The sequence below is a fragment of the Myotis daubentonii genome, chromosome 9, assembly GCF_963259705.1.
Source record: "Myotis daubentonii chromosome 9, mMyoDau2.1, whole genome shotgun sequence".
NCBI lineage: Eukaryota > Metazoa > Chordata > Mammalia > Chiroptera > Vespertilionidae > Myotis > Myotis daubentonii.
The window spans coordinates 80,080,272-80,105,272 of NC_081848.1; the positions used below are offsets into that span (position 1 = coordinate 80,080,272).

The 25,001-nt window shown below is 46.4% G+C and overlaps 1 protein-coding gene and 1 pseudogene across 5 annotated transcripts in view; one reads left to right on the forward strand and one right to left on the reverse strand.

The window, feature by feature from the left end:
• Positions 1–25,001, forward strand: part of PC (pyruvate carboxylase) — a 67,206-nt gene that overhangs the window by 11,572 nt on the left and 30,633 nt on the right. The window contains exon 1 of one of the 5 annotated variants that reach the window (XM_059709965.1): positions 23,035–23,057. The exons of the other annotated variants lie outside the window; for them this stretch is intronic. The gene's annotated coding sequence lies outside the window, so the exon portion shown is untranslated. Of the gene's footprint in view, positions 1–23,034; positions 23,058–25,001 lie in introns of those variants that run through there. 5 annotated transcript variants of the gene reach the window in all.
• On the reverse strand, positions 2,406–3,853 carry LOC132241362 (ras-related protein Rab-9A-like; annotated as a pseudogene).

A 25,001-nucleotide genomic window follows, 5' to 3' on the forward strand; every position in this document is an offset into this window, starting at 1 on the left:
ACATTAAATGATGGCAGGGATGTCATTGAATGACAGAATGTCTGTTCAAAAAGAGAGGAAAATGTGCTCCACTACAGTGCAGGACATTAAGCAGCAGGGAGAAATTAAACCTCAAATTTTTTTAAAAAAGGGGGGAAAAAGCATTTGCAAATGCAATTTTAGAAATGCAACTTAAAGTATAATGCGTTTTTATAGCAGAAAATAGGAAAACACCAAAATATACCTCAGAAAAGATTTCTACATATGTAATCTGTTTATGTCATTCTACTCAACTTTAAAAATAGTCCATCAAACTGTAAATAATCAAACTGTCATTTTAACTTTATTACTATAGTATAAGAGCCATGATGCTCCTACATGAGAAAGATACATTATAAAACAGAATATATAACATCTCATTGAGGTTTTTTTGGAATGTTATACCATTTTCCCCCTCCTGGCTGCTGAAATGATAAAGTTATGCATGAAAAAAGTTATTTTCTGTGTCCTTTTAATTTTAAAGAATCATATTTTTTTTTTAAATAAAGAAGGGTGCAATTCATAACACTATTTGGGGCTTAAGATCAGGTGCAGGGTATTTTGCTATCAGAGTTTTTCTCTTTTACCCCTTTTCTTCAAAAACTTATTTTGAGGGGATGATAGCCTCTTTCTAAATGACATATGAGATACAGATTCCTGGGAAGTGGTGGAACAGGATTTCTTAAAAGATGTTCCTCCATAAAAGAAATGAAAAAAGTGGCAAAAATTGTCAAAAACCAACTGTTTTAGAATTCTGGGAATTAACAAAAGGCTTATAGCAACAATCCAATCAGGAACATTTAGTCAAGAGAAATGGTTGAAACTTGTTCTTAACAAAAAAAAGTATGAGCCCTAGCTGGTTTGGCTCAGTGGATAAAGCGTCGGCCTGAGGACTGAAGGGTCCTGGGTTTGATTCCAGTCAAGGGCACATGCCCTGGTTGTGGGCTCCATCCTCAGTGTGGGGCATGCAGCGCAGGAGGCAGTCGATCAGTGATTCTCTGTCATCATTGATGTTTCTATCTTTCTCTTCCTCTCCCTTCCTCTCTGAAAGCAATAAAATAAATAAATAGTTAAAGGAATAGACACATCTTAAAAAACAACAACAAAAAAACAAGTATGAGACAAGAATTGTACATGCATAGGAAAAGAAGCAATCAGTAGAAACTATCCCCAGACATGGGACTTTATAGACAAAACTTTAAATCAACTATTTTAGAAGGTGTCTAAAGAACTAAAGGAAAGTATGAGAACAGTGCCTTATCAAATAGAGATGATTAATAAGTGATAGAAATTTAAAAAAAAGGAATCAAATTCTGGAGTTGTAAAGTACAGTAACTGAAATGAAAAAGTCACTAGAGGGGCTCAATATCAGAGATGAACTGGCAGAAGAAAGAATCAGCAAACTTGTTGATAGGTCAGCTGTTATTATTCGGTTTGTAGAACAGAAAGAAAAAAGAATAAAAGAAAATGAACAGAACCTCAGATCCTGTAGAACACCATCAAGTCTATCAACAAATACATAACGGGAGTCTTAGAAGGAGAAGATAGAGAGAAAGGAGCAGAACAAATAAATATTTGAAAAACTATGCCCAAAACAAATCCCAAATTTGACGAAAAACAATAATTTATGCACCCAAGAAGCTCAGTGCCAAGTGGAATAAACTGAAAGAGAGCTACACCTAGCCCTATCATAATCTTGAAAGCAGCAAGAGATAAGCAACACATTACATACAAGGGATCTTTGATGAGATTAAAAGCTCATTTGTCCTTGGGAACATGGATGCCAGAAGGCAGTGGGATGAAACTAGATGCCATGTGAAACCTTCAACTGCATTTGACCTCTGAGTCTTAGATAGCTCCGATCTCTCACATCTTCAGAAATAACATGTCAAGTCAGTTCCTAAAAAACAATTACTCAGGTTTCTTCTTTTTTTTGCATTTGATTTTAATCTTTAATATCCAACATTTTTGCTTTAGGAAAATTTCCCCCTGAAACAGGAATAGAATACTAATTACATTAAAATACACATATATAAAAAGTAGTCCTGCATTTTCCCAGGAAAAGAACAATAATTTCTAGAATACTCAAGTGTTTTGTTTTAATCATAATTAAAGTCTTGGTCATCTCATTATCTCTGTAACTTACATATTTAAATTAAATATTAGATACCCGTTAACAATTTATAAATGTAAGGTGCCATTATTGAGTAAATAGATTCTTCTGTGAGTGAATGTGTCCCTTCTCCCTCCCACTTATGAAGCAGCAATATGGTTAGTTTAATTTTATGAGTAGAACATCTATTGCTGCAAACGCTAATTCTCCTCTCTCCCCTGTGTTTTTTCGTAAGTGTGAGTTGTTCAGGCAGCTCGGGCAACCTCTCTAGCAATCAACAGCAAGAAGAGCTGGGCTTGGGCTTTCAGTGCAGACTTGACGGTGTCTGTCTGAATCAAGTGATCTCACCTATCCTCAGTAGCAAGCACTCTTTGAACTGCTTCCTCAAATGCTGCTGTGATGTTTGTGGCATCTTTTGCACATTTTTCAGAGTTAGGGTAGTTGCCGTTGTCCCTGCACCGGGCTTGGGTTTCTTCTGCAGACACCTGCTGTTCACTTATGTCAATCTTGTTACCCAAAATGACAAAAGGAAAGCTTTCGGGCTCTTTTTACATCTGCATAATATATGAATTCTTTCTTCCAGTTACTCAAGTTCTGGAAACTTTGAGAATCATCGACACTAAAAGTGAGCAGGCAACAGTCAGAACCTCTGTAAAAGGGCGTCCTCAGGCTTCTGAATCTCTCTTGACCGGCTGTGTCCCAAATCTGCATGGTAACAAACTGTCCATCTACCTCCAAATCTTTACTTAAAAATTTCACACCTATTGTATGGAAGAGCTGGGTATCAAACTTATTAGTCACATATCTGTTCATTAGAGAACTCTTCCCAACTCCACCATCTCCAAGGAGAATTATTTGAAAAAGTGATGATTTTCCTGCCATTATTAATCTCAAGATCTTTGACTTTAGAACCCTTTTCAAGCATCATCATTATCTCTCAGACTCTGGGAAGATTCACTCAGATGTGGACAACAGGGGGAAAGTGATTCACCACTGTGCAGGTTCATCATAGGAGTACAGGTTGTTTCCTGTGGCCACACCGAGGACATCGGAGAGTTCTGGAGAGTTCTATCCGGGGCAATGAGGAAAGCGAGAGGGTTGGAGACCCAGCAGGCTGGACGCGGTGGTGAAGGTGCCGCCCGAGTCCAACTCTCAAGCTTCTTTTATAATTGAGCTGCAGGAAGTCTGTCTTTTACCAAGTTCTTCTCAAGTATTTCTAGAACTATGGAAGGCTTATGATATGTTCTACCAAGGCTGGAACATAGTATAGGCTCAAAAAAAAAATTTTCTAGAAGAACGAACTCTACCTGGGTTGTTTATATCCAACTGTCCATCCACTTTTTCCTGCATGTCACCTAGTTCTCCCTGTCTCAGGGCTCTAGCCTCTCTCTCAGACCATTTTGCCTGAAACATACAAAGAGACCTGTCTCATAACTTCTCAAAACACAGCTTTTAAATTTTTTATTTTAGAGAGAGAGAGAGAGAGAGAAACATGTTCCATTTATTTATGCACTCATTGGTTAATTCTTTTGTATGTGCCCTGACCGGGGATTGTACCCACAACGTTGGTATATCAGGATGATGCTGTAACCAACTGAGCTACCTGGCCAGGGTTCAAAATACAGCTTTAAAAAATATTACCTGATATTTCATAAAATTTTACTGAATACTTGGGGATAGCAGAATGGAATTACAATACAGAAAAAGAAAGTTTTGGCTCCAAAGGTGAATTCAAACTTTACCACCATGTCAATGTAAGAAGCGTACAGACCAGTAGAGAATTTTGATGAGTTTACTAGTGTCCTGGTGCATGGATTCGTGCACATTGAAAGGAAATAAAAGAAATATTTTAATATTGCTATTTGTGTCATGATACTGAAAAGAAAATAGTATTCTACTAGGTCTCCTATCTACTTACTCCAGGACTTCTATGAGGATCAAATGAGATGAGGCCCGGGAAAATGCTTCACAAACATTTGATTAAACTAAAATCTTTGCACCTGGCTATAAAGCAAGTCATGTTCCTGGGCCAGAGAAACTCCAAGGGGGCTATTGGCTCGGGAGAGGAAGCCAGGCGTTGCTATGTGATGTCATTACCCAGCACCCACAGCCACCGTTTCCCCGCTGGGCTGGGCTGTGGGCTGCCTTTTGTGCCATGGGGTCTTGCAGCGTTGGCTGTGATTTGGTGGGGTATTGCTCCAGGGTGGTGGCGGGGCCTGTGTCCCACTTGGGGGAAGCTGAGTGTTAGTTTGTCTGCACCAGGTCTGTGGTGCCGTTTATTTTTAAATGGTCCGTGCACGTCATGGCAGCTCCTGCATTGAGCTTCTGCCCCTTGGTGGTCAGTGCACATCATAGCTACTGGTCAGATGGACGGACACTTAGCCTTTTATATATATATAGATTTGAGCCAAGCTCATGACATATGCCAGGGAGCGAGATCTCAAGTGCCCCAGAGAATAAGTTTTGTAGCTTCTTTTATGCATTTGAAAGTTAGGAAGGAGCTAAGGAAGATTACATGGAAATGGGAGAAAGCAAGATGGAAACTGGATTGTAGGATAGTTAACAAGATTATGTGCTCCCTTGTGGGTGGTTATACCTTCAAGGGATCTGAAAAAGAATTACTCTGGCATTTCAAAAGTGTGTTAACCTAGATGCACAAGAACAATGGGCCGGGCTTGCTTAAGGCAAAGATAAACCTTTTTTTTTTTTTTTTTTTTTTTAATATATTTTATTGATTTTTTACAGAGAGGAAGGGAGAGAGATAGAGAGTTAGAAACATCGATGAGAGAGAAACATCGATCAGCTGCCTCCTGCACATCTCCTACTGAAGATGTGCCCGCAACCCAGGTACATGCCCTTGACCGGAATCGAACCTGGGACCTTTCAGTCCGCAGGCCGACGCTCTATCCACTGAGCCAAACCGGTTTCGGCCAAAGATAAACCTTTTACTAAAGAAGTTACAGGCCTGGAGCATGACGACCCACTATACCTGCCCAGTGAGGAATTTATGATCAAATCACCGTGTGAGGTGACTTTCACTGGTCTTGGCACTTTTACTACCGAACCCCTTTTTCTTCGTATGTGGATAGCACTTTATAGTTTTATCATTTTAGCCGACAGTTCTTACTGTCAATGGTTAAGGTCATGGGTTTGGTGTTTATGGATGATGGAGCAGAGGTTCTAATGGGTTCAATGACTCACCCAGCTCCACCAGTAAGAGGCAATCCGATTCCTGGCCTCGGCTTCTTCCATAGGATATTAGTGTGATGTCTCACGGTCACTGTCATAGGGCTGAAAAGACCGATCTGAAGCTCTCTCTTTCCCATTTAAGTTCATCTCTTAATGGGCATTTGCAGCTTCTATAACTGGAGCCATTTATTGTCACCTGCACTGTGCCTCTCCTCCCTGCTGTGTGGCCCGAGGCCATTTCTGAAGGCTGTGAAGGTTTGCCTCAGCCTTTCTGGATTTTGACTATCCCATTCCAATTGGTTGCAAAACAGCCATTTGTGTTTTTGCTGACCTGGGCCATCTTTTTATCCCTTTTTTACTTCTGATATTCTTAAGAGGCAATTTCAATATTTGGCAGAATAAACTCCCCATGATCTAATTCTGAGTTTTCAACTGACTGGTTTAAGAAGGGCAAAAGTTATGACTGTGCAGCATTCCAAGAAATTGTTCCTTTCTCAAGCATTTACTGTGTATCTGTGGATACAGCTCTTTCCTGGATGCTGTAATAAATGAAATAGAGAATAGAAAAAACAAAATAAAAATCAATAAAACCAGAAGTTGGTTCTTTGAAAAGATCAACAAAATTGGCCAACCTTTAGCTAAATGGACTAAGAGAAAAAGAGAGAAGATTCCAATTACTTAAATCAGAAAAGTGGGAACATTACTGATTCTATAGAAATAAAAAGGTTATGAGACAACTGTGCACAATTATACACCCTCATTTCCCCTCCTTTGCCCACCTCCAGCCAGCCCCAAGACAATTTTGAAAAAGAACAAAACTGGAGACTCACACCTTCTGATTTCAAAACCTACTACAATACTGCAGTCATGCCCTGCTGGTGTGGCTCAGTGGTTGAGCATTGACCTTTAAACCAGGAGAATACGGTCGGATTCCCGGTGGGGTGGGGCATGTGCCCCAGTTGCAGGCTTGATCTCTAGTTGGGGGCATATAGGAGGCAACCAATTGGTGATGCTTTCTCCTCATTGATGTTTCTCTTTCTCCCTCTCCCTTTCTCTTGAAATCAATAAAAATCTTTCTATATATAAAAGGCTAAGTGACTGACTATACGTCCATCCGACCACCTGTCCAACTGGCTGGTACATATGACGTGCACTGGCAACTTAAAAATAAACATTGCCGTGGCCGGTTTGGCTCAGTGGATGGAGCGTCGGCCTGCGGACTGAGGGGGTCCCAGGTTTAATTCCGGTCAAGGGCATGTACCTTGGTTGCGAGCACATCCCCAGTGGGAGATGTGCAGGAGGCAGCTGATCGATGTTTCTCTCTCATCGATGCTTCTAACTCTCTATTTCTCTCCCTTCCTCTCTAAAGAATCAATAGAATATGTTTTTTAAAAAAAATTAAAAAAAAACAAAAACGTTGACTCGTGCATGCACGATACATATAAAGCTCTCACTGACACCAATAGCACACATGTATTTCGATCTGTCATTGTCTATTGTGAATTTGATTGACACTTAGAGAAAGGGCGAACAGTGATAGTAAAATATTTCTTCTAATTAATTTCCTTTCAATGGGCATGAATCTGTGCACCAGGCCACTAGTATATTTATAAAAAAACCTGCAGTCATCAAAACAATGTGGTATTGGCAAAAGACAGACATAGACCAACTCTCGCATATATGGTCAAATGATTTTTGAAAAGAATGCTAAGACCAATGGGGAAAGGACAGTCTTAAAAAAAATAGTGCTGGGAAAACTGGATATTCACATGCCAAAGAATGAAGTTGGACTCGCACCTAACACCATCTATAAAAATTAACTCATAATGGATCAAGGACCTAAATGTAAGACCTAAAACAATAAAACTCTTAGAAGAAAACCTAGGACAAAAGCTTCACGACACCACACTTGGCAATGATTTCTTGGATATGACACCAAAAGCACAGGTGGTAACAACAAAAAGACAAATTGAATTTAATAAATTTTTAAAATGTCCATTAAAAGATATTATTCATAGAGTAAAATGGCAACCCACAGAATGGGAAAAAATACTTGCAAATCATATATCTGGTAAGGGACTAATATCCAAAATATACAGAGAACTCCTAAAACTCCACAACATGAACAACAAAGGAAAAGATTAAAAAATTGGCAAAGAACTTGAGTGGACATTTCTTCAGAGGATATATGAATGACCAATGAGCAGAAGACATAGTATAATGATAGTTGCCAGGGATTGGGGGGAGGGGGGAGGGAAGAATGGGAGTTATTGATAAATGGAGACAGAGTTTCAGTTTTATAAGATGAAAGAGTTACAGACGGGGATGGATGATGGTGGTGATGGTTGGACAACAATGTGAATGTATTTAATACCACTGAACTTTACAGTTAGAAATGGTTAAGATTGTAAATTTTATGTAATGTGTATTCTACCACAATAAGAAAAAAAGGAAAAATAAATAAAATTAAAATAAGGAGCCTTTTGGTATACGGACAACAGAAAAAATATTTAAAAGTTTTGTTTTTTTGTTTTTTAAACAGAAAAACAAGAATCAGGCCAGCCTGAAATTAAAACCTACCAAGATCAACTTGGCAGCAGCAGGATAACAATGGGGTATTCACATAGTCTCCTCAGGAATTCAACAAATGTGAGGGTTATGGGGAATTTCATAAATCAAAAGGGCAAAATGTTCGGAAAAAGAATTATGTGAAAATAAGAATCTGTAACCGGAGATAAGAGGGAAAGGGGACCAGGGTCTGAAATAGGATGTCATTTTTAAATTCCTTAAGACATGTATTGGTAATTGCCTGTGTGCTATTCCTGCTCTCAAAAGCAGCCCTATCTTCATAGTGAATGTTAGAGTGGACCCAAACCCTGGGAAGACGAGCTTGGTACAGATGTGCCAACCACAAGTCTTTAAAAGGGGCACACCTCGTTGGTTCCATCAGAGTCACAAAGTGGCCTTCTGGGGTAAATTAGTGCAATGCTGGTCTACAGTATCGACTCCGTGTCTGTGATGTTCAAAAACAAGCAATATTGCCCTGGCTGGTTTGGTTCAGCTGTTATGAACGTTATATGAAATGTCCAGAATAGGTAAATTCATAGAGACAGAAAGTAGATTGGTGGTTGCCAGGGGCCGGGGGCGGGGAGGGAAGAAATGGGGAGTGACTATTAAGGGTACTGAGTTTTTTAGTAGGGGTGTTTGAAAATTTCCTGGAATTAGATAGTGGTGATATTTGCACAACATTTTGTAAATACTAAAAACCTCTGAATTATGCACTTTAAAATGGTCGAAATGACAGGGCGGGGAGGGGGCGACAAAATTTTTTTAAGTAGCAAACTGAAAGCTTAATAACGTTTCTCCTCTTTGTCAGAGCACCCGTACATTTTGTACATGTTTGTCACCAGAGAATGTGCGCTATTAGGCCCATGTGCCGAGCAATTCTAATTGGTCATGTGCCTAGTCCCTGGCCGTATCAATTTACCATTATCGGATACAATTTTAAAAAATTATACTCCTACCCTATGCCTGGCACTTAAGAAGTACTATAAATATTTATTGAATTGCCTACGCTTGCTATTCCTATTTCATTAGTGTGGCCTGTTGCAGTTTAGCTATAATTGCCTATTGTTTCAGATTGTTTTAGAAAAGATAATGTCCCTTAAATGATGTGCTTTTTAATAAGAGCTCCACATTTTCCATTTGTAAGCTATGTGTGTATATTTTTTCAGATAGAAAATAGCATGCTTACCTTTTCTGATCACAAAGGTAATATTTAATAACTAGAGGCCCGGTGCACGAAATTCATGCACGGGTGTGGTCCCTAGGCCTAGCCAGCGGTCAAAGCGAGAGTGTCTGACCTGGAAGGGTCACCACCACTATCTGACCTCTGGGCCCTGGGCAGCACCTGGGCCTGCATGCCCCTCTCTGCCTGAGTCACAGCAACCAAGTCCCTACGTGGAGGTGCAGTGAGCGTGGCTGGACACCACAGGCCAGGGTGCAGCATGGGCCTCTGGGCTGCCCAGGAGTGCTGCACAGAAGCTGGGCGAGCAGCATGCTCTCTCCCAGCTGGCCTTGTAGACCAGCTCTTGTATGAACCCACTGAGAGCCTGACCAGCCCCTGTGGTCCCACCCGAAAGAGACTGTGCGGGTGTGGGGCGGGCTCCTTGCAGCACCCTGCACCTGAGCGTGGGGGAGCTTCCCCAGTGCGCGAGCCCTAGAGTCCCAAGGGAGGGTAGCAGGGGGAGTGAGAGCAAGCTCGGGGACACCTGCATCCTCACTGCACCTCTGTCCCCATCAGCCCCGCCCCCAGATAGCCGGCGAGAGGTTGCAGTGCATTGCTCGCTGATGCTCGCCCGCCATGTTCCACACCACCCCTTGGTGGTCAGCGCACGTCATAGTGAGCGGTCGAACTCCCGGTTGAACAACTGCCCAAGGGGACAATTTGCATTTTAGGCTTTTATTATATAGGATTTTAAGATATTTTGATAATGGTCTTGCCTGGACTATGGCCTTTAGCTTTTAGAAGCCTCCAAACAATCGCATATCTGCAAAGGAGTTTCTTCTTCTTTGTAATCTCTCTGCCCTGTCCTTCTTTTCATTATCTTCTCTGCCTCTTGAGTTTGCTTGGCTTTCAGCATATTTTTCCAAATAGCGTCTTAGTTGCCTTTTCTCAGATGCTTAGGATGCCATTGTCCTCGTGTCCAAAGATCATGTCTATCTTATTTGCAAATAAGAAGGAAGAATAGAGTGTTTGCCATTTGTTCTGCCAAATCAACACCCTTAATTCCTAACTTCTCTCCCCTCCCATACTCCCCACCTAAAGGAGCAGGGACTCTGAGACTTCTCTCTCTCTCTGTGTGCGGCAGAGATGTGCACAGCCTGCCTTTTTGCTGCTCAGTGGTATCTGGTCCCAGTTCCCTGCTGCGCTCATGACTCAACCACCTCAAAGTGAGAGTTATTTTCCAGGAATGAGGATGATCTCATATCCTCTGTGTCCTTGCCCGAAACCCTCTTTTTACCTGATAGCAAACTTGGGCAAGACAGTTCACCAGAGAGAGGGTGGAGCCCAGAGTGAAACTAACAGGTCTTCTCAGTGATGGAGAGGTCAGTGGCTCTTGGCTTCCTGTGGACAGTAAATGACTCATACCTGTGTCACCTGCGGCCACGTAAGGATGTGGGTCCGAGACAGGAAATGAAAGGGCAGAGCAGAGAATGCACATCCAGTGAGCTGGCAGCCATTGCTTCCTAACTGATGTGACGACAGAGAATGATTGAACCTTAGGATGGAGCAGCTATTTGTTGAATGGTGGTTCATCTGTCTATAGCTCCTCTCCGTCCTTCTTGTTGTTATTCTGTTTGTTTGGATTTCAAGCCTCAAAGCCTATTTCCCACCTTCTTCCCTCTGATTTAAATTAAACCTCTTCTTCGTAAAGTCTCTTCTGGGATTGTGGGTGCTGGGATGCTGGGTGCACTTTATACAGTCAAAGAGGCAGCCAACTTCATTCACAAGAACGGGGAAGTTGTAATTAGGAAGATAGTGGGTCTCCTTTTTCGTGTTTAACCGAGCTGGGTTAGGGAGGGAGCCCTTTGTGAAGGATGTGGGCAGCTGTCTCTGTGTAGAGACCCTTGTCAGTCTAAAATTCCCAGGGAGAGTTCCAAAGTCTGGGGAACTTATAAGATTAGAATTGCAGTGTGGTTTTATATCTGCTGGTTTATTTCTTTTCTGCATTTAGAACTAAATTTATTTAAAAGAATACAACAATGAAATGATAATGACAGCTAAAATTAGTAATGGCAGCTATGTTTATTCTGTTCTTCTGTGACCTCTTCTGGAGGTGTTGTCTTGAGGAAATTTAGGCTGTGTGTGTGTGTGTGTGTGTGTGAAAGAGAGAGAGTCGCCCAGCCATGAGTGGTAGAGCCCGGGTTCAGACTCATCTCTGCCCCGACACCCATGCTCTCACTATGCCCTGTGCCAGGCCACAGCCAACAGAACAAAACGCCCCACTGTCAGGAGGCTGTATGTTTATGTGTTTATTTCTCTGAATGACTCTAGATTTTCTCTGTCATTTCTGTGCTTGTGTCCTTCACAAAGCCTTTTAGCATCCTTTTATTCTTCTTCCCCAGTAACATCTGACATGATGCCTGGGGCCTACGAGCAGGATATTTTGCTCAAAACATCTGTTTCTCATCAGTTTTAGAAAATTATCCTTGACTTCTGTTCTCTTTTTGCTTGTATTTCCTCTCTAGAATGCTTCTTCTTTAAGATTATTGTGTTCCTGCCTAAGGGCTTGGAGAAATGTAGAGAGGTTTTTGAGCAAGCAGTTGAGTTTTCAGCCTGTTTGTTGTCACGCTCAGTTGCCCTAGTGAAAGTGGGTTGTCTCCCTCACGATGCTGAGGAGACGAGTGTATAAATGGATGCATCAGGGCAGTTAAAGCGCTGACCCAGGAAGGCGTACTGTCCTTGGCCACAGTTCCTCTGTCACGTGTGCATTTCTCTGCATTGAACAGATTACGTGAGCCCAGGCCCAGCACCATTCCCTGAGGAGGCTGGAGTTCTGATCCTGGGTCGAAGGAAGAAAGCCAAAGGAGGGAATCCGCTTGGAGGAGGTGCTGTGAAGACGAGAAGTGGCTCTGAATCTTGGGGTTGACAGGAAACCATGGTTCAGGAAACATTGGCCCTTTGCCCTTTCTTTCTTTTTTCCCACTTGACAAATCAGCTTATTAGCATCAAATTTAGGGTTGTAGCCCTTTGCCCCGTCTGAAGCTGCAAACAGGTGCCCAGGAGATAGGCTTTCTGGTCACTGCCACATTGTGCTCCTGATTTCAGGTCCATGCCATTCTCCTGTCCCCCTCCTCTCGTCCCAGCCCCATAATCTGAGATCTCTGGCTGATGCCTGCTGACGAATAGCCTGGCACCTCTGCAGGGTTCCATCTTGTGGGCAGGTGGAGTCTGAGAACACACATGTTCCTTGCTTCTCCCCTCCTTCCTCCTTCTTCCCTTTATGCCCTGGTTAGAGGCATGGTATATTCTGGGTACATGGGAAAACAAACTCACGTGTCCCTGTTTCACATACCCCTCGCTCTGTCTCCAGTAATCTGCTTACTTCAGGTCAAACAGTCTCATTCTGAATCCATTTATCCATATATTCATTCAACAAGGGTTTTGTGCCAGACACTGTGGTAACCTACATGCTCAAGACCATTATCTGATATTATCTGACCAGTATCACTTGCAGAAGTCTGGGTCACGAATGTGCCTTTGACCTCTTACCCACTTTTTAAACTCAGATATTCCTCTTGAGTAATACAGTGTCTCTTCTCCAAAGAGTTGAGGCTGAGGTTTTAATTCTGACCTCGTTCACAGGGGGAGCCTGGAGCAGGCCCCTCCCGGCCAGGCCTCATTCTTTTCTCAGTGATGGAAGTGAGATCTCTTCCCATCCCCACTCCCTTCGGTTCTGCTTGCTATTCCTAGCACATGTGGTCAGGATTGGCTCCTTCCCTGCCGCTGGCCTGGAGCCCATTCACTGTTGTTGTTACTCTGTCCCTCGCGCCCCCCATGGCTTCTCATTCCTTCTCAGCTTAAGCTCCCGGAGACCTCAGGAGAGTCTCTGTTATCAGCCACAGGAAGCCACACCCAAAGACGCTCTTTAAGCGAAGGGAGAATTTGAAAATAGAAACATTTTCTTCCTTTATTTTACCCTCTGAGACTAACCCGATGACTTGGGACGGCCCATTTTGGCCCATGGTGCCAGGATTGTCCAGTCTTTTCTACGGACTCTCCTGAAACCCTCTGATTTGTATGGATACCCAGGCTTGTGGGCTTGGCCTCGCTCCTCTCTGAGCTGCCAGAGTAGAATGACTTCTGGAGAGAAGAGATCTTCAGGGAGGAGTCCCAAGTCTTGCTGTCCTTTCCTCTGGGCCCTCACCACCTAGCAGGCTCTGCTGTGAGGCCAGGATGAGCTGAAGCCTTTAGTTCATTCTCTTATTTCTTCTTTTGTCTCTCATCTTTCCACCCATCTCATCTCCACCCACACCCCCAAAAGAGAATGTTAGAAGTAGAAATGTTAAGAGCAGCGTCGACTCTGTAGACTTCAGACCTAGTGCTTTATCTCTCTTTGACAGGAGCTGCGGGTGGAAGCAAGAATTCTGACTACTTTCACATGAACTTTTCTCAAATGCACAATTCTTGGGGAGGAGGAGAGGATTTCACTTGCTGTTTGCCTTACCACCTAGAGAGCTCAAAGGCTGCAGCCAGGGAAGAGACTTGGGCATTCTGACAAAGATTTTGCAGTGGAGGGTGGGTGCTCCATAAGGGATAAGAAAACGTACTAACTTTAGGAAGTGCTGACAGGCTTCCAGTCTGCCCCGCTCCTGCAGCAGGAGGCCCTCCTGGACCACCAGGCCTGGCAGTCCTTCCCCACAGCCGCCCGGGGCTGAGTGCTGCTGTCCCTGAAGGCGAAGGCCTGGTGCTGAGGCGACTCTTGCCCCAGGCCACTCAGGTTCAGTCCCTTATTGTGGGGGCTAAAAAAATCAAGACTTTCCCTCCAACCTTCTACGTTCTTAGCTGGGTTAATAATCAAATTAGCAGAGACAGTTTAACAGGAGAAAATCAAAGTTTTAATCCGTGTGCATGGGGAATTCACTTAGGAATGGATATTACAAAGACAGGCAGTGTGGAGTATAGAAGACATTTTGTGTAAAGGAGAAAAGGGGGTTGGTGAGGAGATGGGGTATTAGATTTCAGAAGTGAGAGTGGGCATAGTTGAAGAGGGTACATAGATGGCAGGAAAATTCTAGGTGACTGAGTAACCATGGAACACAGTGGGTTCTAGCTAACAGGCCCCTGCCGAAAGCTTCTTACTGACCATACTTAATTCAAACAAGCCTGAGCTGAATACCCTAAGATCTTCCTAAGCAGGTTTTTCTGTCTGAATCTCTGGGGCAGGAAAGAGGGGGAGGGTCAAAGGTTCTTTTTGAGTTTTGTGTATTAATCAACAGCTTAAAGTCAATATCCCAAAAAGGCAGCTTCAGGGTGGCAGAACTTTGGTTCCCTTCAGTATACAGAATGCCAGAAGTTTCCCAGATCCTTCCCCCTCGTCAGGAACCTTCTTATACCCACCACAACAGTTGACATGCGTTCATTTAGGTCTGGCTGAGGCAAGGCACCTCCATACTAGACAGAGCCTGAGAACCATGTGCAAAGCAGCAAACACACACCCACTGTGAAATATGATCAGTCCTCCAGGACCAGTTCCAGTTTTCCTGGGAGCTTAGTTCTGGAATTTCAGACCTGACCTCCATTCTTAGCTTATCAATTCTCCATGCCCTTGGCTCCTTTCTCCCAGGTAGGAAAAGGAGCGGGGCCATCTCGGGAAACCTATACACACCAGCCCTTTACAGTGAGCAAGGACTTTCACATACATGCCCGAGGCGTTCGGGGTATCATTTTGCAGATGAGTTGCCTGAGGTCATGAAGAACCCTGCCTGGGATCTAGGTGTTCTGCTACCAAATGTCCTGCACATTCTGTGTGGCCATGTCTCCCTTTAAGGTTTATTCGTTCCTTAAACATTGACTCGGTGCCTCCTTGGTCCGCTGCTCAGTCAGATGTGGGACACCAACATGAATAAGCCACGGTCTCGGGCCTGGCAATGGGGTGAGCTGCTTCGCTGCCTCTAGCCAACTATGTCGCTTGGGAGGTAAGGCTCTTTAACCTCATTAGGAGCACAGACTACACGTGTAAAGCTGCTTGGCAGCCAGCAGAACAGGCATTCTGTCCACAGCCATGAACCTGACCTACCCATGAACCTGGCTTACCCATTGCCAAGGTAAGACAGTGGTCTGGGCAAAATGGTGGGGTCACTCAGTCAGGACTGATTTGGCTGAGGTGAATGGGGGAGCCGGGCCCACACACAGAGCCTGGGGATGCAGAGCAGAGCCGGGTAGAGCCGGGTGGAGGTCTGGGCCCCTGCGTACAGAGGTCATTTGTTCTTGCCAGTCCCACCAGCAGTAGACTCTATTGGCGGCTAAAAGAAATGCAGGTTGTGTGTTTGTTTGGGGGCGGGGGGAGGGGGGGCGAGGAGGAGGGGCCTGGGGGAGGTAGCAGCAGGAAGAGCATTGAGGAAGAGACTGAGTTAGTGCAGGGAGAAACCCTAGTTAGCATTAAGCATGAGATGCTAAAAGTTGGGAGCAAATAGCTTAGCCGAGGACCCAGAAAGAAGTGGGGGCTTGCTCTGTGGCCAGGACCTCTACCTGATCACCCTCGTTAGGGTTCCCAGACCCAATTACAACATGAGGGCAAGGGAGTTCCCCCGGCACCAAACAAACTCAATTCTGACACAATCCGAGGGGTGGAGAACATCTGGCCTGCGGGCTGGGCTGTATGAGGCCCATGAAATCATTTGTTCTGGCCCTGCCAACGCATTAGGGGTGAATTAATTAAATGTTTGACCACATACAGCAGGCTAATTTTTAAGTTGATAATTTTGTATGGCCCTCAAATGATGCTATACATATCCAAATGGCCCCGGGCAAAAAAAGTTTCCCCACCCCTGCTCTACTCAAAGACAGCCTCAGATCCCACAGGTTAAGGGCTCAGTCCTGCAAGATGCCTCCCCTCCAACCGTCACCCCCCGCCTCTCTCTTTCTCTCTCAGCCAAATTCTTACCTGTGCTCTGACCAACCTGTTATAGATTGGGCAAGATATGTGGGAATGGGCACAGAGCTCCCAGTCCCTCCAGGTGCCCTGCTCTCCCCAAGTCTCCACATGCTCACACTCCCGGAGCTCTCTGAACTCATCCTCGTGGGTTTTTGGAGGCTTCATTACACAGGCACTGTTGATTCAATCACTGTCAATTGATTCAACCTCAGCCCCTCTCTCCTCCCTGGAGGAGGTTGGAGATGGGCATGGTTAGCTATGGGAAGTGGGGAAGGAACAGAAAGTTCTAACCCTGAGGGCCACTGGGTTGGCTTCATTGGCAACCAGCCCATCCTGAGGTGCTTCCCGAAAGTCACTTTATTGCTCTAACAACACACCTCTTTCACTCTCAACACTTGGGAAATTTACATATGTATACGGAGGTATATTTCCTGAATGACCAAATAATTTCTTACAAATTACAACATTGCACCCTCCATTCATTTAGCACAAAACTTCAGGATATTTGTCTCAGAACCTAGCACACTGTCTCCGGAGGAATCACTTCCCATGAGTGAGGCTCCAGGAGGCCTGTTGCCCTTCTCCCAGTAGCTGCATCACCCCTGCAACCTTTGGTCTCTGCATGGTCACTGAGCTTCAGGGGGCTGGGTGGCTGAGAGAGACTTGTATTTGCTCCACAACTGTTTAAGCACTCACCGAGTCCTAAGTGCTGGAGACACAGCAGGGAACCAGAAAGTCTAAGCCTGAACTCCCATCCTTGGGGGAAAAGGACAGAAGGCATCACTGTTTAATTACAGTGGTGGTAAGTGCTGCAAGGAGAGCACGGAGGGTAAGGAGCAGGCCTTCACCTGGTGGGTGGACCAGGGGCAGCCTGCCCCTGAGCTTTATCTGCCTCCCCAGCTGACAGTGGCTGGGTGTGGATCTTGGCAGAATACCGGGAACCTTAGACAGGTTTCAGCAACTCAAACTCTGTGAAACAGAGTGGAGGTGTTACCAGTAATGTGGACTCTCCGTTCTTGACTTTGTGCAGGAAAGATTTCACAATACAAGTCCAGGTGTTTATTAGAGTATGTTTATTAAAGCTGGGGACAGTGAAACAAAGGAAGGGCTTAGGATAGAAGAGGCAAGATCATGCAACAGGAGTGAGCCTAGGTGGAACTGCTTTAGCCCTTTATAAAGAAAGTCACAGAGCCCTAGCTGGTTTGGCTCAGTGGATAGAGCGTCAGCCTGCAGACTGAAGGGTCCCAGGTTCAACTCCGGTCAAGGGCACATGCCCAGATTGTGGGCTTGATCCCCAGTAGGGGCCATGCAGGAGGCAGCTGACCAATGATTCTCTCTCATCATGGATGTTTCTATCTCTCCCTTCCTCTCTGAAATCAATAAAAATATATTTTAAAAAAAGAAAAAAGAAAGAAAGTCACAGAGACAGAAGAAGTGAGCCAGCTGGGCTGTGTGGACTCAGGAAACAAGTTGCTGAGGGACCATTGAAGAAAGCAAGCAGTGTGCCTTAGGGAAGAAAGGTGGGGGGTGGGGGGCAGGGAGAGCAGGTTAGCTCCGGCTGCATAGCTTAGTTAGAGCCTTGTCCTGATATGCCAAGATTGCAGATTTGATTCCTGGTCAGGGCACATACAAGAGTCAACCAATCAATGCATAAATAAGTGGAACAACAAATTGATGTTTCTCTCTCCCTTTCTAAAAATCAATAATTTCTTTTTTAAATGTGGGGGCGATGCACAGACATGCTCTAGAGCAGCGGTTCTCAACCTGTAGGTCGCGACCCCTTTGGGGTCGAACGACCCTTTCACAGGGGTCGCCTAAGATCATGGGAAAACACACATATAATTACATATTGTTTTTGTGATTAATCACTATGCTTTACTTATGTTCAATTTGTAACAATGAAAATACATCCTGCATATCAGATATTTACATTACGATTCCTAACAGTAGCAAAATTACAGTTACAAAGTAGCAACGAAGATAATTTTATGGTTGGGGGCCACCACAACATGAGGAACTGTATTAAAGGGTCACGGCATTAGGAAGGTTGAGAACCACTGCTCTAGAGGGACAGAGCACATGCTGTGTCTTTAGTCTTAAGGGCCTTTATGTTTTCTAAAGGCAGGGATTTTAGGGGAGGATCGCCATAGAATATTCATAAGCTATTAAGGTGTGTCCCGTCAGGGTCATGGTCTCCACTGATGGGCTGGTGCTAGGAGAGGAGGTCATGGGTCATTGCACTGGTCTTTTTGTTGTTGTTACTCCTCACCTGAGGATATTTTTCCATTGATTTTTCGAGTGGACTGGTGGGCTGACTTCAACACCCTGTAACTGACAGCTCTAGGGCCTAGTTTGACTGAACGGACTGCTTCCTGTAGTTTCAAATCTAACCAGCTCTCTGCTTGTTTTCTCTCTGCCCCCACACCTTCCCACTGTTTGATCTCAAAAGAGGCACCTTCAATTCTTTGGATTGTTTTCCTGCTTCCACACTGGAGAAGGATATGTGGTGAGAGTATGGTTGAGGAAAGAGAGCAAAAAAGGCAGAAAATACAAGGAGGAGGCCAGCAAATACCATCATCTTACCCTGCTCAGGCTGTTGTTCACTTAGGGGTGGAGGGTGTGGGGAAGCTTGCCCACCAGTTCTCTGTATTCCCACCACATTCCCTTCCTGCCAATTCAGAGCTGGCCTAGATTCCTGCCAATTAGCCCCTTGGTTCAATGTTAACAAAGGAGCTTTTTCTTTTTCTCCTTCCACAGCGAAGGTCTCTGCATAGGGAAGGCCCCCTTCGATGAATTCTTACCCAGGATCATTTACCCAGAGCTTGTACCTTTTCCCAGATAGCCTCAGACTTTCCTTCTTAGACCTGGACCAGGGTAATCTGTTTCCTAAACTCGTGTCCAGAGGCTTTCACCTCTCCTCCCAAGGGGATTAATGTCCCTACGCTGGCTCTTCCCAGAGGTGTAGGGAGATGGAGGTAAGGTATGGAAAAGCGCCTGAAAAAAAACAGACTAGATCTCATGCTGTAGAAATGGCCCTCAGACTATTCTTGCTCCTGAATGAGGCTGAGGCCTAATTGCCGGCCCCTGTAGCTCACCCACCCAGCAGGATACCAACCAGATGGCCAGTCTCAAAGCAGATGTGGTAGTCAGTGGCACCTCTCCGCCTCCAGTAGGGAAAAAGCACCGGGTGCCTGTCCTGATGTGGGGAGCTCAGAAGGCGGAGCGCCCCAAGCAGGGAGTCTGCTGGCTGTCACCTCAGTATTCCAGCCAACCCTCTTCCCTTGCTAACCCCGGGAGGCGCCTCCAGTGGGTGTTGCTGTCCTCATCTTCCAGAATCTCTGCTGTGACTTGTGCGTTAAAGAGGAAGCAGAAAGCTGATTGTTGTCAGCTCTGGAGAAAGATGGAGGAGAGGTGGAATCAGAAGTACCTGTGTGGGTCAGCATCCTGGACCCGAGAGAAGCGAACAAGTTCCCTCCCAACTGCGTTTTCCTTTAACTCCTGGGTCTCCCGGACACGCCTGTGCCTTCCGACCTCGCCTGACTTAGGCCCTCTGCCCCGTTCACATTTCATTGGCAGGCTCAGCCCACGCACTTCTCTGGATGCCATCTGCCCTGTCAGGCAGTGAGCTCTGAACCAGGGAGGCCCTCTCTGACCAGTTAACCTTGGGTTCAGGAAGCCAAGCAAAGACAGAACAGCGAGCTATGGACTGGGCTTTCTCCAAGAACTCCTATCGGAGCTCAGCCTGGTTTGTGCTCTGTTTTTGCGATAGTGGAGTGGCACCCAGTGGGTGGGAACTCTATTCCCGTCTTGACTGGCGTGGTTGTTGGGATAACACCACGTTAAACGAATTGATCTGGGCGGGTTTAATAGTATGTTCAAGCATTGAAACACCTTGCTAACGAAGTCAGACTGTTACCGGTGAGGAGAGCGCTACGTCTCCGCCTGTTGCTAGTGGGAGTGCGCTTCTTGCAATATCCTGAGCAAAAGAGTTTTCTGAGATTTGCACGGGAGGATGAGACACTGTAAAAAGCTTTATTTCTTTGGAATCAAACCCCTGAGTTTCCAAGATCCTATTTCCCTGATCCCACCATAGAAGTCCCATTTTGCCTCCAGTCGAGCTAAAATCAAAGCCGGTGTCCAGCGTTCCTGCTCTGTGCTGGGACAGTCCGATCTAGCATCAGGCTAGCTTAGTATTCCCAGCTGTAGCCCTTTTGTTCATGGTGTGAGGGGTCCATATGGCCCATGGAGAGAGCTCCTTTGTTTGGGGGGTTATGTATCCCCACATTTTCACAAGCTTGCAATGGCCCTGCTTACTCTAGCCAATCCATGATTCCCAGGCTTGACTGACAGGCACTTTCCCTGTGTCACTCCCATTCATTGCCATCTTCCCTTTTGTTGGACCCCTTTCTGGTGAACTTCAGGGAATGGGCCGGTGGCTCCCTGGGGAGTGTGGAATTTCAGCTTCCTGGAGAATGCTTATAATGTCTGGCCTCCCTTTTGCTCCTTTCCTGTTATTAATAACTAGAGGTCTGGTGCACGAAATTTTGTGCACTGGGGGGCAGGGGGTCCCTCAGCCTGGCCTGTGCCCTCTCGCAGTCCGGGACTCCTCACTCCTTACCGCCAGCCTGCAGTGGAGGCGGGAGAGGCTTCCACCATGCTGCGGCACTTGCCAGCTGTGAACCCTCAGCCAGAAGCTGTGGTGGCTGGAGTCTCTCTTGCCTCCGAGGCATCACTAAGGAGCAGGGAGCCTGGCTTCTGGCTGAGTAGAACTCCCCCTGTGGGAACGCACTGACCACCAGGGGGCAGCTCCTGTGTTGAGCGTCTGCCCCCTGGTGATCAGTGCACGTCATAGCAACCGGTTGTTCTGCCATTCGGTCTATTTGCATATTAGGTTTTTATTATATAGGACTAGCTAATTACAGTGGTATCAAGACCAGGCCAGTGGCTCACAAGAGCCACTAGGTAACATGTCCCCTCATGAGGAATCTAGTCTTCCGGCCCTGTGGAGAGAAAGGACCATGATGTCACCAGCTCCAGGGGGACATCCTCAGGCACAGCCAGGTCTCCGCAGGAAGAGGAAGACTTGTAATTAGCTAGGACCCTCTGCTCCTTTCTTAGGTCGGAAGCCCTCTCTCCTGGCTGGCTCTCCCTCCCTGGGCCTGGCCCCTCTTCCTTTGTAAAACCCAAATGCCACTGCCTGTAACTGTCCGCCAGAATCCATAGGCGGTGGCTTTTGACCCTCCCCTCCAGCTCACCCTTGACCTGGTTTTGTTTTTTATTCTTCCCTCACACAGTCTGTTCAAGGTCTACTCCTGAGCAGAGATTGGCTCACGAGCAGCCTCTGTCCTCTGAGCTGTAGGGGAGAGGGCAGTTCTGGAAAGTCATTGACAGAGGCCTGAGTAAAACATCAGTTATAAACAAGCAGCAGGCAGAGGGCCCAGATTTGGGTGTCCCAGCACCAGGAACAGTGTGGCCTCCTTAGAGCTGTGCAGACCGCTGCCCGGTAAGAGGACCACCTTTCAGAGGCCTCTAGAAGCACACCGTCCAGGCGGGAGTTGCAAGCACGGTGGCCATTGTTTCTCTTCCCTCTGGAACTTGGCAGCCTTCTAGTATTTTGGGAAGGAGAGGGCAGAAGGATTCTGGGAATGTCCTCAGAGACAGGAATCCAGGGGAGGGGTGGGGTGGGCTGGATCGATGCTCACAGGCCTGTGGGGCTGGTTCTGGTCAGGGATGGGAAAGCCTAGCAGCCCAAGGTAGCAAATTCTACTGGGCAGTGAAAATGGGTCCTGCCTGCGACGTTCAGGCAGAGGAAGTTGGGCCATGGTTCCCAGAGCTCTGGCCCAGAATGCCTTGGGGTGGTGGTGACAGTAGGGGGAAAGGTCACATGGTTCCCTCAACTGGGGTCTCATGGAAATGTTGAAGCTGCCAGGGAAGGGTCTGCTCTGAGTCTAGCACCAGGCTAGGGCCCAGCCCCTCCCTCCCCCTCAGCTCCTTGGCCAACCTGGGCCTTGAGGAAATGCTCTGGAGCTGAGAACTGGAAGGCCTGTCCTTGTCTGGCGTGGTTGTTGGGTAGCACCACATTAAATGAATTGATCTCGGTGGGTTTAATAGTATGTTCGAGCATTTAAAAACCTTGCTAAGGAAGTCATACCAGGCCAGTGGCTTACAAAAGCCACCAGGTAATGTGCCTTTGTAAGGAATCTGGGAAATTGAAGGGCCATGATCAGCTCTCCCCAAGAGGTGAGTTTGTGATTAGATCCTAGACAGCAGTGAAGGGGAAGCCGGGAACTGCCTGCCTTGTGGGAGAACGAATTCCTGGCGTTTGAGCAGGACTCGCTGTTAGATCTGAAAGAAGAGAACTTCCCCTTCACTTAAAAGAAAACCTTTCCCTCAGTTCAAGGGGAGGAGAAGCTGATAAGGGCCCAAATGGCTTCTGGCTCTTATCTTCAACTGCAAACAGGCCAGGCTCTCTCCCAAGTCACGGGATAGGAGTTCGAGAAGGAAGAAGCTGGCATGTACGTGGTTCCAGGCACAGTGAGAGGGAGGGACATGCATTTCCCTCCACTTTGTTCCAGATGTTGGTAAATCTGTGCCTTTTGTCCCCCGTGTTCTGGACCAGGGACGGAGGGATGTGGCTCCTGTGGCTGTTCCTTGTCACATCTCTAAGTGACAGCTGTCCTCAGCAGGGGGTCTGAGCACGGAGACAATCCGCACTTATAATCTGACGGGTCTGGAATATCTTGGTTTTGCACTCGGTCTCCTGACTAGTTTTGTCAGGGCAGGAACCTCTTCTCTCTTGTTCAGGCGTATCTCCAGTGCCTAACAGGACCCGGCACATTGGAAAGACCCAATCAGTATTGAACGAATGAATGAATGAACGCTTTTTCTTTGCTTATCATTTCACTAAACCTCTCTAACTTCACCTTCTATTGGTTCTTTACCAGACTTCTCATCTGACCAGCATCTGCTTTGTGCCACCCGACCCTGACCTCACCCCGTCAGGCTAGACCGTGCTGCAGGGAGAGGACCGTTGACCCCTGCTGTTCCCTCTCACCGCCTGCCCACTCGCTGAGCAGGTGCTGACACCCATGTGCCAGGCTCCTTCCTCTGAGCCCCGGTCAACTCCCCTCCATAACTTTGACTGGGCTCTCCTCAGTTGCTTACTTCCCCATTTCCTTTTCCTCGTAAAGCAGTTTCTTGGAATGGAGTAGGCACTCACTATTCCTATGCCTGGGCTGAGCTGATCTTGTCTCCTCACCAGATGAAACGTTTCTTGAAGACAGAGGCCATGCTTCCTATCATCCTCTGTCCCTCAGTGTGTGCTGTGGGCCACCGGTGCTCAGTGAACACTTGGTGGCTCCCGTGTGAAACCTCATCATTGTCCTTTGAGTATGTTTTGTGTTTACAGTTGATGAAACTGAAGGGACAGCCTGCAGTTTCCCTTCTGTGCTGGAGGATAAAGACATTTTATAGATGGGCTAACAGATTCGTAACTTTTTTACTCATAATACTTCTGACATCAAATATGTGACCTTTTCCCTCACACCAACCAATTATCCCATTCTCTGCAGATCCCGATGGGGTGTCCTACAATCCGTTCAGTTCTGACACTCACTACCCAGAGTTGGTGCAGGCCCCACAGGTGGAGGGCCCCGCCCCGCAGACCGCCCCCACTGCAGATGCCAGCTGCAAGTCCCGGCCTCCCTCCCAGCCTCTGACCAGTCAGCTCTACTAGTAAATCAGAGATTCATTCCCATGATCCCCTCCTCAGTTCTGACAATTTGCTGGAACCGTTCACAGAACTCAGAAAGTGTTTAGCTTACTATTACCAGTTTATTACAAAGGATGCGGATGAACGGCCAGGTGAAAAGGGGCCTGGGCGAGGTCCGGGAGGGTCCGTGCAAGAGCTTCTGTCCTTGTGGAGTTGGGGTGCACTACCCTCCCAGCACATGGATGCGTTCACCACCCTGGGAGCTCTGAACCCCTTCATTTAGAGTTCTTATGGAGGCTCCATTATGTAGGCAAGATTGGCCATTGGTGATTAACAAAGTCTCCAGCCCGTCTCTCTCCTCCCCTTCCCTCCCCAATCTCAAGGTTGGTTCACCTGTCAACCAGACCCCATCATAAAGCTACTCAGGGACCCACCAGAGTCATCTCATTAACATAAACTCAGATGTGGTTGAAAGGGGCTTATTATGAATAAAAAAAGATGCTCCCCTCAGGAAATTACAAGGGTTTTAGGCACTTTGAGCCAGGAACTAGGAACAAAATCCAAGTTATATATTTATTATATATCACAATATCACACTGGTGCAGAGAGGTAGAGTGATCCCAAGATCATGGGACCAGGTGATGGCAAAGGTGGAGTTTGAACCCGACTTTTCTGATTCTAGGGCCTTGCCCTTTCCATGGAATCACAGCGGCACAGGGACACATGGCCCCACCTCCTCTTCAAAGCTCCTCCCGCACTCCGTGGCTCCCATCATCCCGCCCCCCGGGGCCCTGGCTGCTTTTCCCTTCATCCTTCCTTTTATCAGAAAGTGGTGCTGGGGCGTGGGGGGCGCAGATGGGGCTGGAAAGCCCACTTTCCTTTTCTGTACGATGAAGATAATCCTGCCCGTCCTGCTGGTCAGTGGTGCTGGTTAGTAGCATATGAGAGCGGCTGTTCAAGGACTTTATAAACGACAGAGAGCCTAAGGATCTTGCTAAGTATACTTACAGTGTGCAGGTTACAGCTCAGTAGGACTGTCATGTGGAATTATACCGCCTGACAAGTGTTGGTGGGATGACCTGGGTGGTGCCTTGTCCAGGGCCTGGCACTTAGCAGACACTTATGGCTTTTATTAATTATTGTTTTTGCAATTATTATAAGACAACCTCCTCCTCCAGATGTGGGCAGGTGGCACTGGGAAGGCGACCTGTTGTAGGTGCCCTTGGGTTTGGGACTGAGACGATAGGAAAGGCAATTTGTCCTCTGGGGCTTTCATAGTTCACTCACTACCTCGTCGGTTCTGAAGTCC